General features: G+C 35.6%; 1 pseudogene; it reads left to right on the forward strand.

Moving 5' to 3' along the window:
* The first annotated feature begins 8,350 nt into the window (after positions 1-8,350).
* The window catches only part of LOC119061832 (leucine-rich repeat-containing protein 31-like), a 47,797-nt pseudogene continuing 42,619 nt past the window's right edge, over positions 8,351-13,528 (forward strand).

Genomic DNA, 13,528 nt, shown 5'->3' on the forward strand with positions numbered 1-13,528 from the left:
GATAGGAAAAAATATTCTTAATTTAACCAAAATAGTAAAGAATGTGCTGCCTACCCTTCCCCATTTCCCAAGTTACTGGAAATTTTCCAATGCTCTCCTTTATTTAATGCTGATCATTATGAAGTGCAGATGTTTACACTTGGGTAAAATTACCTATAAAAGATAATGACCTGTCATTGAAGAAAGATGGAATTTCTGACTCATTGGTTTGAACATTTCTCCCAGTTGTAGTGAAGTATTAAACCTGCTAAATCTACCCTTGTGCTTGACTCCTTGCCTTCTTTGTTCCTTCTGCCATGTATCCTTTAAGAAGTGTATTGTGTTCAGGCCTGTGGAAGCTTCCTCAATTCTGGACACATGGTCATAGGTCTTCAGTAAGACTGTTGGTTGATTGGTTAATTTTTAGCATTTCTGACAAAAGCTGAGTTTGGTGTTACAGCGCTGAATAAAGCAAACCTGTCCATATGTCAAAGAAACTTAGGACCTACTCTTTTATATCACCTTTCTAATGAAACAAATAAACAGACAACAGAGATAACACCACAAATTACTTGCAATATACAAGACTTTTAGAAAAATTAAGCAGAACTACAGCTCACATATTTATTTTCAACAATATTTATTGTGCTTACTTGTGCTACATATTGTTTTAAATGCTTGCATATGTCACTAAAAAACTGCCCAAACTTTGTTCTGCTTTTATGCAAATGAGAAGTTACAACTGGGATTAGACTTGGGGGTGCTACCATCACACCTCAAGTGTTTGCATAAACTAAGGGTGTCAATAACAAACTTAGGCAGTTCTTAATTTGGAGTGCTAATGACTACTCTGGTTTGGCCTCTATCAGCTTTCTATCTCTGGCCACCTCAGCCTCACTATGACTACCATAATCATGGTGCTATTCTTGACTAGCAGAAATATACTGTTGAATATTTCTGTGTCCTATTGAATGCCTTGTGGAGAAGCAGGCGGAAGAGTATCAGGGTTGAAGCCAGATCCTCTGAGTGGGTTGTAATAATGTCATGGTATGAAGGGCAACATGAGGTCCAGGCCAAAACCAGCTTATTTCAATTGCATTGCAATTGCATTGAAATAAGCAGTGGAATAGGAAGTGCTAGACAGATGCTAACAACTCAGAGAAGCAGCTATCAAGTGAAAAATGCCAAAGTGATTTCAAACCATCCCCAGTTTTCCCCCAGCAAATACACTACATTAAACTGGTTCTTATATGGTAGCAAAACCTGACATCAAATTTGCTACAGTTAGCTACATGATCTTCTTTACAGGTGAAGATGCAGTTAAGCATTGCTTTTTATGAAAGTATGATAATTCTATCAGATATTTGAAGTGGCCTGTCAGTATGTAAGGTCCTTGTAGGTGAGAATTTTATTTATTATGCTGCCCCCAACACCTTCACTGATCCTCTGCATATAGAAGGTGGGAGATACAGAGCTGTTAAGCAAATAAATAAATTGTGGCTGAAAATTTTTTAAAAGTTTATTTAACACAAAGAAGGACTCTAAAATTTATGTAATTGTCTTGCAAAGATACTTCCTTCTTAAAAATACCTGGTGGCTGCCCTGGCTGGTGTAGCTCAGTGGATTGAGCGCGGGCCTGCGAACCAAAGGATCGCAGTTCGATTCCCAGTCAGGGCACATGCCTGGGTTGCAGACCAGTTCCCTGCGGGCTATTTCCCAGCAGGGGAAGTACTAGAAGCAACCATACATTGATGTTTCTCTGCCTCTCTCCTTCCCATCTAAAGATAAATAAATAAAATCTTAAAAAAATACAGAAAATTTAAAAAAAAATACCAGGCGGCAAGTAAGTTAATTCAATTACTTGGGTTTATTATAATTTGGGGTTTTTTAAAAGAAAAATAAAAATTAACTATAACCTATGTGCAAATTCTTTCTAAAAATGTAGAGATTATATGGCAGCTTTCTGACATCTCTTTGAATGACTGATAAATACTTTTTTTGTATTTCCTACGCTGTACTTATACATCCCCATAGCAAACCACTAACAACCAATTTGTACTTCTTAATCCCTTCACCTTTTTCACCCATCCCCCCAACCACACTCCCACCTGGAAACTGTCAAAATGTTCTCTGTATCTGAGTCTTCCTCACTTCTACTTATTTGTTTATTTTATTATTTTTAAGAGTCCACTGTTGAGAAATATGTATTTAGTGACATGTTAGTCTTCATATTTTTAATCTTTTTTCTCTTTTTCTTCTTAAAGAAGACTCTTTAACATTTTATGTAATACTGGTTTGGTGGTGATAAAGTCCTTTAGCTTTTTCTTGTCTGGGAAGCTCTTCATGTATCTTTTGATTCTAAATGATAGCTTTGTTGGGTACAATTATCTTGTTTGGGGCCTAAAACACTGTATTTTGATCTTCTATTTGTGCAGGAACTTATCTGCACTACGTTCAGATCAACCACTCTCTTCTACTAATGCCCATTTTTCTCTGGCTCTTCTATCCATTTTCATTCAGGTCCTAAATGTGGACAGTTTCCAAGCCTCTCTCTGGACTCTCACTTTGATCTTTTTGTACATTTTAAAATATAACACACATGCAAATTCTATCCTAAAACTGACACTGATCACCAGTGTCCTTGCTTTGTCACCACAATGTTTTATTTCTATCTTGCCTTAAAAGAGCAAAAAACAAGACTTGTTTTTTTATCCCTAATTCATATTGTAGTGCTCATATTGCTTCACTATTTTTCTAGTATCCCATGATTAAATTCTTACAAGCATCGTGTCTCTCTCCTCAAGATCCCAATGTCAGTAGATAAAAAACCAAATATTTGATCAATTTTTCCATTACCTTAATTTTTCACATCTTTATGCCATATCCTTACTCATGACTTTTTCCGCTATTCCATTACATAGTCTTCTAACAGTATTTGTCTTTCTTTTTTAATTCATCTTACACATTACTCTCAGCACAACTTTCTAGAGTAATACTCTGCTCCCCTAATGTTTCTAATTCAATGAAATACAAGATAAATTCTAAATTTGACTTTCCAGACTATCTATGTTGAGACTTCAATGTACTACTGTTTTAAATTCTAATCTCTGCAAAATCTTGATGTACATTATCATCCAGAAAATTCAAATAATTGCTTTTTTCAAACACACCATGATACTTCCTAGCTCTGTGCATCTCTTATTCAATTCCTTCCACTAGGAATACACTCTCATCCCCCTTCTTCTACTTAGGTCCATTTATCTGATGCTTTCTCCTCTTTCCTAGTTCTTCTTGTAATAGTTACTTATGGTTCTGTGACAAGTTACTCCAAAAATAAGGAGCTTAAAATAATTAACATTTATGATCTCATAATTTCTTTGCACCAGGAGTCTGGGCATAATTTAGCTGGATGCCTCTGTCTCTCCAGGCTCAGCTGGGAAGACAATTCACTTCCCAGAGACAATTTCCCAGTACCTTTCTGTTCAAACTCTCATCGCAAACACGATGAATACTCTAAACCTGAAAAACCAAGATCAACTTTCAAAATACCAAGCGGGAGAAAACTCGTAAAATGTTCCAACTTTTATTTTCCTTTACTGGACTCAAGGCATGACACTGTGGTTTTTAGCAGTGTAATTTTTTAAAACAAAATTCTGTTACAACAAAATACTGAGTTCAACAGAAGGTCTAATGGCATTTTAACTATATTTGCATTACTTTCCAAAAAAGGTAACTTTAACAATGTTGATCAGCACGTGGTTTTAAGGTAAGTACATTACAGGGTCTCCTGCCATAGAAATGAAAATTTTTCTACAGTGAAAAATTAATTTAAAACTTACACTGAAGAAGACTGGTATATAAACTAACACCCATTGTTTCTTATTAAGACCTAAAAAATCCTGACAATAATTTCATAAAACATAGTTCAACAATTTCTAAAAAGTATTTTAACAATAGACTATTAACATCCTTACTTCACAAAATATTGGGAGAGAGAGAGAGATACTTATTTTTTACACATTACATTAGTCAGACAACAGTCTATTTATTTTAATAAATAACATTATAAAATTTAGTGTATTTTTAAATACTTAGCTTATACCCCCTCACCAGAAATGCTCTGCTTGTTTCAAGAGAATCCAATGCTGGCCAATCACAAATGAATACTTGTTATAAACAAGTGTCAAACGACAGTCATTATGTTCTTCTTTGAACATAGCTGGATTTTTAAAATTCATTTTAAAAACATAAAATAATATTTAATAGTAATGCATTCAAATTATTAATATATCAGATTTTTTTGTAAATTTACTGGAGCATCAATGAATAGCACTGTTGTGCCTGATTTCAAGTATTGGATAATTTCTCTCCTAGGGCACTGTTAACTTGCAAGCCAATGTGATTGTTGATGATGCTACAAAAATGTTCAAACAACTCTGTTCCCCACCTGATACAGAACTGTCATAAGTTAAATGCACATCTGCTGCTGTTTAAATGAAATGGTGATTTAAAAGCTCCACAATACATATACAAACTTCAGAAAGCATTATGTTTTTACTACAAACATAAGAGCTATAAATTTTGACTCAAATAAAAGGGAAACCACAGAGTTCTTTAATTCCCTCTGAGATTAAGTTAGAATCCAGATCTTCCTGAATTCAACCCCTTTTAATATTTTGCATCAGATATTTAGTTGACCTGGTTTTCCAAAAGATATAAGTTTCACTTTCATAATTCATTCCCAGTTTGGTCTGGAATAAGATAGCTTACCTCCACATTCCTGGCAAGCAACATTTCTTTGCTGGAAGAAAAGTACACCTCTTAACTGATCATTTGGCTAGAGATCAGGAAAAAATAAGATCCGATTTCTTTTACACTTGACTTCCTTTTTCATGTGACCCTTATACAGAATTGTCTTATTCTTTACTCTGTCAGCTGGAATATAATAAATTATGCCAGTTCCTGTTGATCTAGCACCCTTAGGAATTCTTAAATATATTCCACAAATAATGTGCCTTTCAGTTCATTGAAATCTAGCAGCTTGAGAATTCATTCATTTCAAACAAAGGATGTGAAATGTGTCTTCTCTGCTTCCTAAGAGGCCCAGTGTACCAACTGCCTTTAAACTGGTATTTGATTTTCCAAGCTTCTAACTAGTGCCAACATTCATTCTTTATAATGTTGCTGAATCCTCACTTTTAGTCTCTTTCTGACTTCTGAGCCTCAAATTTTTTCTTGTCCATTTTTAAACTGTTGTTGCTTGAGTTAACAATCACCTACCAACTTCCCTCACCTTCCTCCTCCAAACAGCCTAGTCAAGAAAGAGAGGTATGGAGGAAGGAGATCAAAAGCTGTGCATTCTATAGCACACTGGCATGAAGAGAACGCTGATACATGCATGAGCCAGTGTTTGCTATGCCAGTGTATGAATGAGAAAATTGAACTATCTACCTAAAATAAAAAGATGGCAATATTTCTAATTGTTGGAATGACATAAATGTGCATGGCAAAGTAGAATACAAAATCTTATGTTTTATGGAAGACTTTTATTGCTTAGCTCAGGCCTATATCTGTATCTCTATATCTATGTATCTATAGCTATGTCTATAGCTGTACTTATGTTTATATCCATCTATGTCTATGTCTATCTACGTATAGAAAATGCCATAGCTCTGCTAGTAATGTTATGGTGTTTAACACAATATCTTGAACATTGCAAGCTCTCAGATCCTTGTGTATTTGGTTCAAAGTAAGTTTTTATTTGAATCTAAAAAAATAAAAACCAAACAGATGAATGTCTTAAAGATTCATTAGGAACAAAGACCTATGAAGTGTTTTAGTTGAATGTTCAGAATAAGAAGGAAAATAAAGAAATGTATCTTTCAGGGTATAGTCAAGAAAACAGTGATCACGCCAGTTATTTTAATGGAGAAGATTTAATATGGGAAATTGGTTACATTAGTGCTGAAAGACGACAAAGGCAAAACACAAACGAAACTGAAATAATACAGATACCATGATGTCCACGGGTACTCCTCATCTGTAGGGCTAATGGAACCAAAGGGAACAATTGGCCAGGAGACTCCGGAAGCTTGGAGCAGGGTTCCCACAGGGCTGAAACCACTACCTCTGAAGAGAGCTCCTCTCCAGGTGATACTGGTTCCTCAGGAATTCTGAAAAGGAAACCCATGGAGCTGCATCCACACTTCTGAGGACCTGGGCACCATGTGACTGCTAATATCTCTAATCTGGCTATGTAGGATTTAAAATATAAAGGAAGAAACTTGTAACTAATTACCACTGGAACCAACTGCTGCTGCCCAAGAGGGATGACGCTGGAAAGAACAGCAGCAGAGAAGAAAGAACGTTTTCCTCCATCCTCCTCCAGCCTCCCATCTCTCTTCATTGTCAGGTCTTCCTAGGAGTCAGCTGGCAAATAAAAATGTGATTTGCTGAGTTCCAACTCCAGAGCCACGAAACACAATTTCAAACACTGCGAGAGACAACTGCTTGATACGCAACACAAGGGAGCAGAGGGAAGAAACAGAAAAGCAAGATAGGCGAAGTGGCTGCAGTGAAATGTCCAGAATGCGTGGTGATTGGGGACTATGGCTGAGGGCTGGAGAAGGGTGCTTAGGGAGCCCACAAGGTCAGGAAACTCTTTGCTCTTTGTATAGCCTTGGCATCTGGTTCAAAATTCTTCATGGACACCATTCTCTTTGTCTAACTGCTTTGATGAGCCCTGATTGGCCGTGGGCTACAACATTCAACCATCTCAACCTTGTGCTCACATCCCTCATGATCTGCCGATTTCCTTCCTTCTTCTCACTTTCTTCTTCACAAGGGCCCTAGCTCCAGCTACCTTAAACTACTTACCAGTTACCCACACCATGACATGTTGACACAAATGTATGTGGAATTCTCTCTTTCCAGAACACTCCTATTTATCATTCAGGACAGAATTGAATTGTTCCCTCCAGGTGAGACTATCTGTAGATCCAGCCCCTCTGATAAATTATCCATCCCACTTTTCTGCTTTGCTGACCTCCCATACTGCTTCCCTATCTATGGCTTGCACTGCTCCCTACGCATGCCTCTCTGTTCTCTTAGGTTTGGCACTGACTTTCGCCCTCCTTGAAGACCTCTTTCTCTACATTCCTATATGGTTCACCCCTTACTTCCTTTAAAATATTTGCTCAAATAAATAACACCTTCTCAAAGAAGCTATTTTTAACCATTGTTAAGAAAATTATAGACTGTGAACCCATTCACCCTCACTGTCTCTTTCCTTGTTTTATTGTTCTACACAGATCTTAACACTTTCTAATATACTATTAATTTACTTATAACATCTGCTTCATGAAGGTAAATTTTTGGTCTGTTTTGTTTTCTGTGTATCCACAGCACCTGGACAGGATTAGCCTCATCCTAAGTCTCAGAAAATACTGTTGAATGAATGAATTAGGGCTGAATAAGACATTGCAAAGAACTGAAATGTGGAAAATGTTAGCTCCTAAAAAATGCAGAATGAACACACAAAATAAAAAGGCTTGTGTATTTGGTTACTATGTGGTCATTGGTATAGTTCTAACAGGACATAAAAAACATTTAAAAAGCTTGAGAAGAGCATGAGTGTTAAGGCAGTGGATCAAAACTCCTTTTTGTCAGAGATATTTCTTGAATGTACAGAATGACATGCAAAGAACAGTAAATACTTTTTTACGAAGGGAATTTGAAACTATTTTTGGAACACATTCTTGAAGAAAAAGGAGAAACTGATTGTGAACATAAGTAGCACAGCTGAGCTTTTAAAAAATAACTAATTACTCATTCTGCTCTGGGACTGGAGGAAAAACAGAAAAGGTAAATTTTTTGCTTCAGAGGAAAGAGAGAGGTTGCAGAATGCCTGTGAATGAATGAGGAAGTCGTAGCATCAAGTCATAACATCTGGTCTGAGGAGAAGGGCTACGTGTTCCACAGCAGCAACTGAGAACCCCAGAATCCCCAGTGCCCATAAGAGCAGCCCCAGAATGAGACTGTGCTGGGGCCGCCCACGTGGTTCCTCTACTTCCCACAGCAAGCATTTCACAGGGAAAGCACAGAATTAAAGAAAGGATATTTGTATTGGTCAGTCAGCACTGTTTCTCAATTGAGGAAATGGCAATGCTCTGACGGCACTGGGTAGAAGCAAGGCGGATGTTGTTACCTGCAGCTTTTCTGTAGTCCTTGCCAGGTAGGAAATGGAGAAGAAGGAAAGAGAATAAGTTCATCTGCTTGGTTTTTTAAGGAAGGTAGATGTGTGTTGGGGAAGATCCAGCTTTCGTTTCACTTAAGAGAAAGAACATTTGCAGCAATGTTAACAGGGTAAGAGATGGCCCTTCAACTGGAGCCACCTCCTGCCACCAGGGTGCACAGTGTAAAGGGAGAGACAGCTGGCCTGCAAGGGAAGCTGGAAGCAGGGCTGGAAAAGGGGGATGAAAACCAAGCAGAGCGGAAAGGAAGTCAGACTTCTCAGGTGGTGACCAAAGTCAAGGTAATGAAGAAGACAAGTCTGTTGTGAGAAGTGTTGAGGGAATTAAGAAAAAGATGACCTCAGAGTAATTCATTCAGGCGATATGTGTGTTCATCGTAGTGATTCTCATGTTGATTCTTGTTTATTCTCGGGTGTTATAGTATTCCCTCCATACACTCCTCAAGTTGCCTGTGAGGCAAACTAGTGATGCTGTAAAACTCCAGGGAAAAAAATGAAACACCAGCCTGTCAAAAACCACTTGTTTTTGAGAGTAAGAAATTCATTAATTGAAGTGTACAATTCTGTACAATTTTGTGATTATATGCTGATGGGTTGTTTTCAAACAAAGAGTTTAAACGATGTCATTCACGTCAAACAAAGAGTGTAAATGATGTTATTTACAAACATCATTGAAGTGCTTGTGCTCCTGAGGTCCGTGGAGATATATAATATGTAAGTAGATTAATGTAATGCTGATGTGCCAAAAAATAAACAGAGGAATTAGTTTGTGTCTGTATAAATCGCTGGGTTCCTTATCAGGTGCTCTTTCATTTCCTTTTATATTAAGTTCAGAGTATTTAAGGATACTAAATTCCAAGATCTCTAGTATTTTAAATGTGCTACTAGTATATTTAACTTCCTTGTATCATTTCAACATCTTCAAAATAAAGTTTAAGAAATAAAAGGTAATTTGTTATTTTATAGATTATGTATACAATTTTTAAGAGGGATAAAATTAAGAATTACTGATGGGACAAAGTAAAAAATGACAGATTTAAAAAATCGTAATGCCTGATTGGTGTAGCTCAGTGGATTGAGCTCGGGCCTGCGAACCACATGATCGCGGTTCAATTCCCAGTCAGGTCACATACCTGGGTTGCAGGCCAGTTCCCAGAGGGGTACTCACGAGAGGGAACCACACATTGATGTTTCTCTTCTTCTCTCCTTCCCTTCCTTTCTAAAGATAAATAAATAAAATCTTTTTAAAAATTGTAATAAAAACTCTAAATTTTTGAAATTGCTATACTCTCACCTGAAGTTATTCTGGGTTCAACCATTTCCAGAATAACATATTAATACTACTAATATGTTAATATTAAGTCATCAGCCAGAGGGGGGGTGGAATATTCTCTTCAAAAATATGCTCAACTTGTAATCCATCCCCACAATGCTTTTAAAAGCACTTTCTTTATCAATAGAGCAATCTACCTAGCACCCTAAATGTACATAGCCAGCAGAGATATGCACAATTTGGCTTCATTTGGTTATGACTGTTGAACATATCTAATTATCTACTCATCTGCTGTATTGCCTGTAATGTTATCTGATAATTTCTCACTGTGTTTTGAAGTTTAGAAGACATACTACCAGGATATAATACTTGTCTGTAGGGTAAACATTAACTTGCTCGTTAAACTCCCCTGCATTGTAACTATGAAACATCCTTTGATTATTAATGGCAACTAAAGTAATAAGACTATAAAGAAGTTCATTGCCACAAGAAAAAAGTTTTTATAAATGTTGAAAGTATAAATGGCCACAAAAAGAATTATATTTTATTATATATATAATATATTATCATATCATATCATATCATATCATATTATATATTGAATTCATTGTGTGTTTTTAAGTAAAACCTGTAATATACTGGGGATGACCATAATTACTTAAATTTAAATCAAGAAATAAGACCATGCCCTCTCAAAGTTCTGATACTTCTATTTGACCAAAGACTTCCTTAATGGAAAACATGTTTCATGAAGGCAGATACTCTGTTCACTCATTGTATTTTCAAAGGTCAATGCAGTGACCATTCCATATTGGGAGCTCCATATATATTTGAATGAATGAATAAATAGAACAGAATAGAATAGAATAAATCTTATGTTACATCCAACATCTTAATACCCACACAGCATACTTCCTATTATATTAGAATCAAAATTAGTTCAATATCTGAAAATTGTTGGAACAAAAGTGTGTGGAAATTTATTATTTTTAAATGTTCTATTACTCTGAACGAACACTCATCTGCAGGGACATGTTTTCCTAGGCTCTGGCTATGTGACTACAGGAGAATTGGATCAGTACTGAAAAACTAATTGAAAAGTTCGGCTAATCTGTTTTGCTGAGGGCTGTTTAATATAGCATGAATGTCAGGACCAGTTCCCCACTGCTGAACGGAGGCATGTAGATGAGTCATGAGTCTCTGTGCCAAGGGAGTTTTCAGATTCTTCTGATACTTAGTTTTAGTACTCAGGTCATAATATTTGATATTCATAAGTGTCTCTTCACATGATTCATTAAAAATATGAGAGTGACAAAAGTTACACTCATACTTAGATCTCTCTAAGACCTGTGAGCAACTAAAGGAGGAAAGAAAGCAAAGTTGCTTCAGAGGTCAGAGGAAATGGACTTGCTGGTGTATTTTCTGATTTAGTTGCTCAAGTTCAACAGATTCAAGTATACCCTAACACCTTTAATAAAATTTGTTGTCTTCTAGGAAAATTAGTTAAAATCTAAATGTAATGGATTTTTAGTTTGACCATAAGGCAAGTGATTCACAAAGAAGATTCAATTGTCATGTCTTAGTATAATCCACATGAAGCCAAACTGGTTTGCTCATAACTGAAAGTTGGCTTCAGGATAGCGTTCCATTAAAAGAACTAAGAATCCAGGAACAGATTAATTTAAAATAAACTTTCTAGTAGTCTTAAATAGGATCTGGAAACAGAAGAGTACGTTAGCAAGAAACTAATAAAATCTGAATTTGTTTTTCTTCATAATAATATCCTATTGGTCATATATGACCTCCTTATTATATATGAGAGGAACTACACAGGGGTGTGAATATCAGGAGGTAGGGGACATTGTGAAAGTTGGCTATTATATGTTCTTTTTTAAAAAGTATTCTCTACAATTATTGGAAATGGTACTATAAATATGCATCTGCTCAAGCTACTTATTTGTATTACTAAAATCTTTTATATTCCTTTTTAAATTAAAAAAATAATGTATAACATACACACGGAACAGCATAGAAATCTTGAAATGCATACATCTATGTAACCAGCAACCTTATTAAGAAATAGAAGATAGCTAACATCCAGAAATCTTCATCAACCCCATCTGAGAAATTACTTCCCTAAAGGGAACCATTATTTTGACTTTTAACACTATCATCTTTCCTGTCTTTTTAAAATTAGATAAATAAAATCATGCAGTATATATTCTTTTGTGCCAAGGCTTCTTTTGCACAATTTTATGAGATTTAACCATGTTGTTCATATGTCAGTGGATTATTTGACTTCATTGCTGTATGGAATTAGACTATACGATTACATCAAAACATTTATACGTTAACTGTTAATGTTCATTTGGGTTATTTCTAGTTTGAAGCTGTTACAAAGAATGCAGTTATAAAATTTTATACACGCACTTGGTATACAAATACTTACTGTCCTGTAACCCTATGTAAAACTAGGGTGAAATTGCTGAGTCAGAGGTATGTATGTTTAGTTTGAAAGGTATTTCCAAATATTTTTCCATGTGGTTTGACCAAGTTAAATCCCTTTCATAAACTTATGAAAGTTCTAATTGCTCCACACCTTCACCAGTCCTTTTACAGAAAGTTTTATATATTTTTAAATTTTAGTACTTCTGATAGATGCATAGTAAAATTTGTCAAAAACTAAACTTCAATATTCCTGATATTTATTTAGTATGATATTTATTTCATGATTATATAACAACTCGCTCTCTCAAAAATGTTTGCATTAATACATATACAGATATACTTTAATTATACATTTTATTAATGCTGTATAATGTACATAATTTACAAATAAAAATTAAATTTTAATACTTATTTTAAATTATATATATGCAATTGATTCTTTTTAAATTGTTTTTTATTCTTGTTTACTTTACAACTACAGTTGTAATTTCACCCCTATGCTGTCCTTCATCCCACCTCAACTCTGCTCTCATGGTCCATCCCTACAGTTGTCTATGTCCATGGGTCATTCATACATATTCTTTGATTAATCCCTTTTCCTTCTTTCCAGCATTCTCCCCTCCCCTGTTTCCTCTGGCAGCTGTCAGTCTGTTCCATATTTCCATGTATCTGGTTCTGTTTTGTGTGTCAGTATAAATGATGGAGTAAAAATGTTCTCTTCCATAAATGGTGTTGGGACAACTGGAATTGTACTTGGGAAAAAAATAAACTAAACCACTATCTTACACCATACGCAAAAACTTAAAATGAATAAAAGTCTTAAATATAAGTCATGATACCATAAAAGTCCTAGAGGAAAACATTAGCAGTAAAGTTTCAGATACCCCATGTAGCACCATTTTTGATGATATATCTACTAGGGTGAGGGAAATCAAGAAAAAAATAAACAAATGGACTACCTCAAATGAAAAAGCTTTTGCATGGCAAAAGAAATCATCATCAAAATAGAAAGGGAACTGGCTGCATGGGAGAACATATTTGCCAATGATCTATCTGGCAAGGGTTTGACGCCCAAAATTTATAAAAGGCTCATACTACTCAACACCAGAAAGACAAGGAATCCATTTTAAAAAATGGGCAGAGAACCTGAATAGACACTTCTCCTAGAAGGACATACATATGACCCATAAGCATATGAAAAAATGATCAACATCACTAGTCATCAGAGATGTAAATTAAAACCACAATAATATATCACTTCACACCTGCCAGAATGGCTATCATTAATAAATTAACAAACAAGTGCTGGTGAGGATGTGGAGAAAAGGGAACCCTAGTGCACTGTTGGTAGGAATGCAGATTGGTGGGGACACTGTGAAAAACAATATGGAATTTCCTCAAAGAATTAAAAATGAAACTACCTTATGAACTAACAATTCCACTGATGAAAATATACACTAAGAATACTGAAACACCAATTCAAGAGAACATATGCACCATGATGTTCATAGCAGCACTATTTGCAATAGCCAATTTTTGGAAACAGCCTAAGTGCCCATTAGTACATGAATGGATTA

This window comes from Artibeus jamaicensis, unplaced genomic scaffold (assembly GCF_021234435.1).
Source record: "Artibeus jamaicensis isolate MK-2021 breed Jamaican fruit bat unplaced genomic scaffold, CSHL_Jam_final scaffold_916, whole genome shotgun sequence".
NCBI lineage: Eukaryota > Metazoa > Chordata > Mammalia > Chiroptera > Phyllostomidae > Artibeus > Artibeus jamaicensis.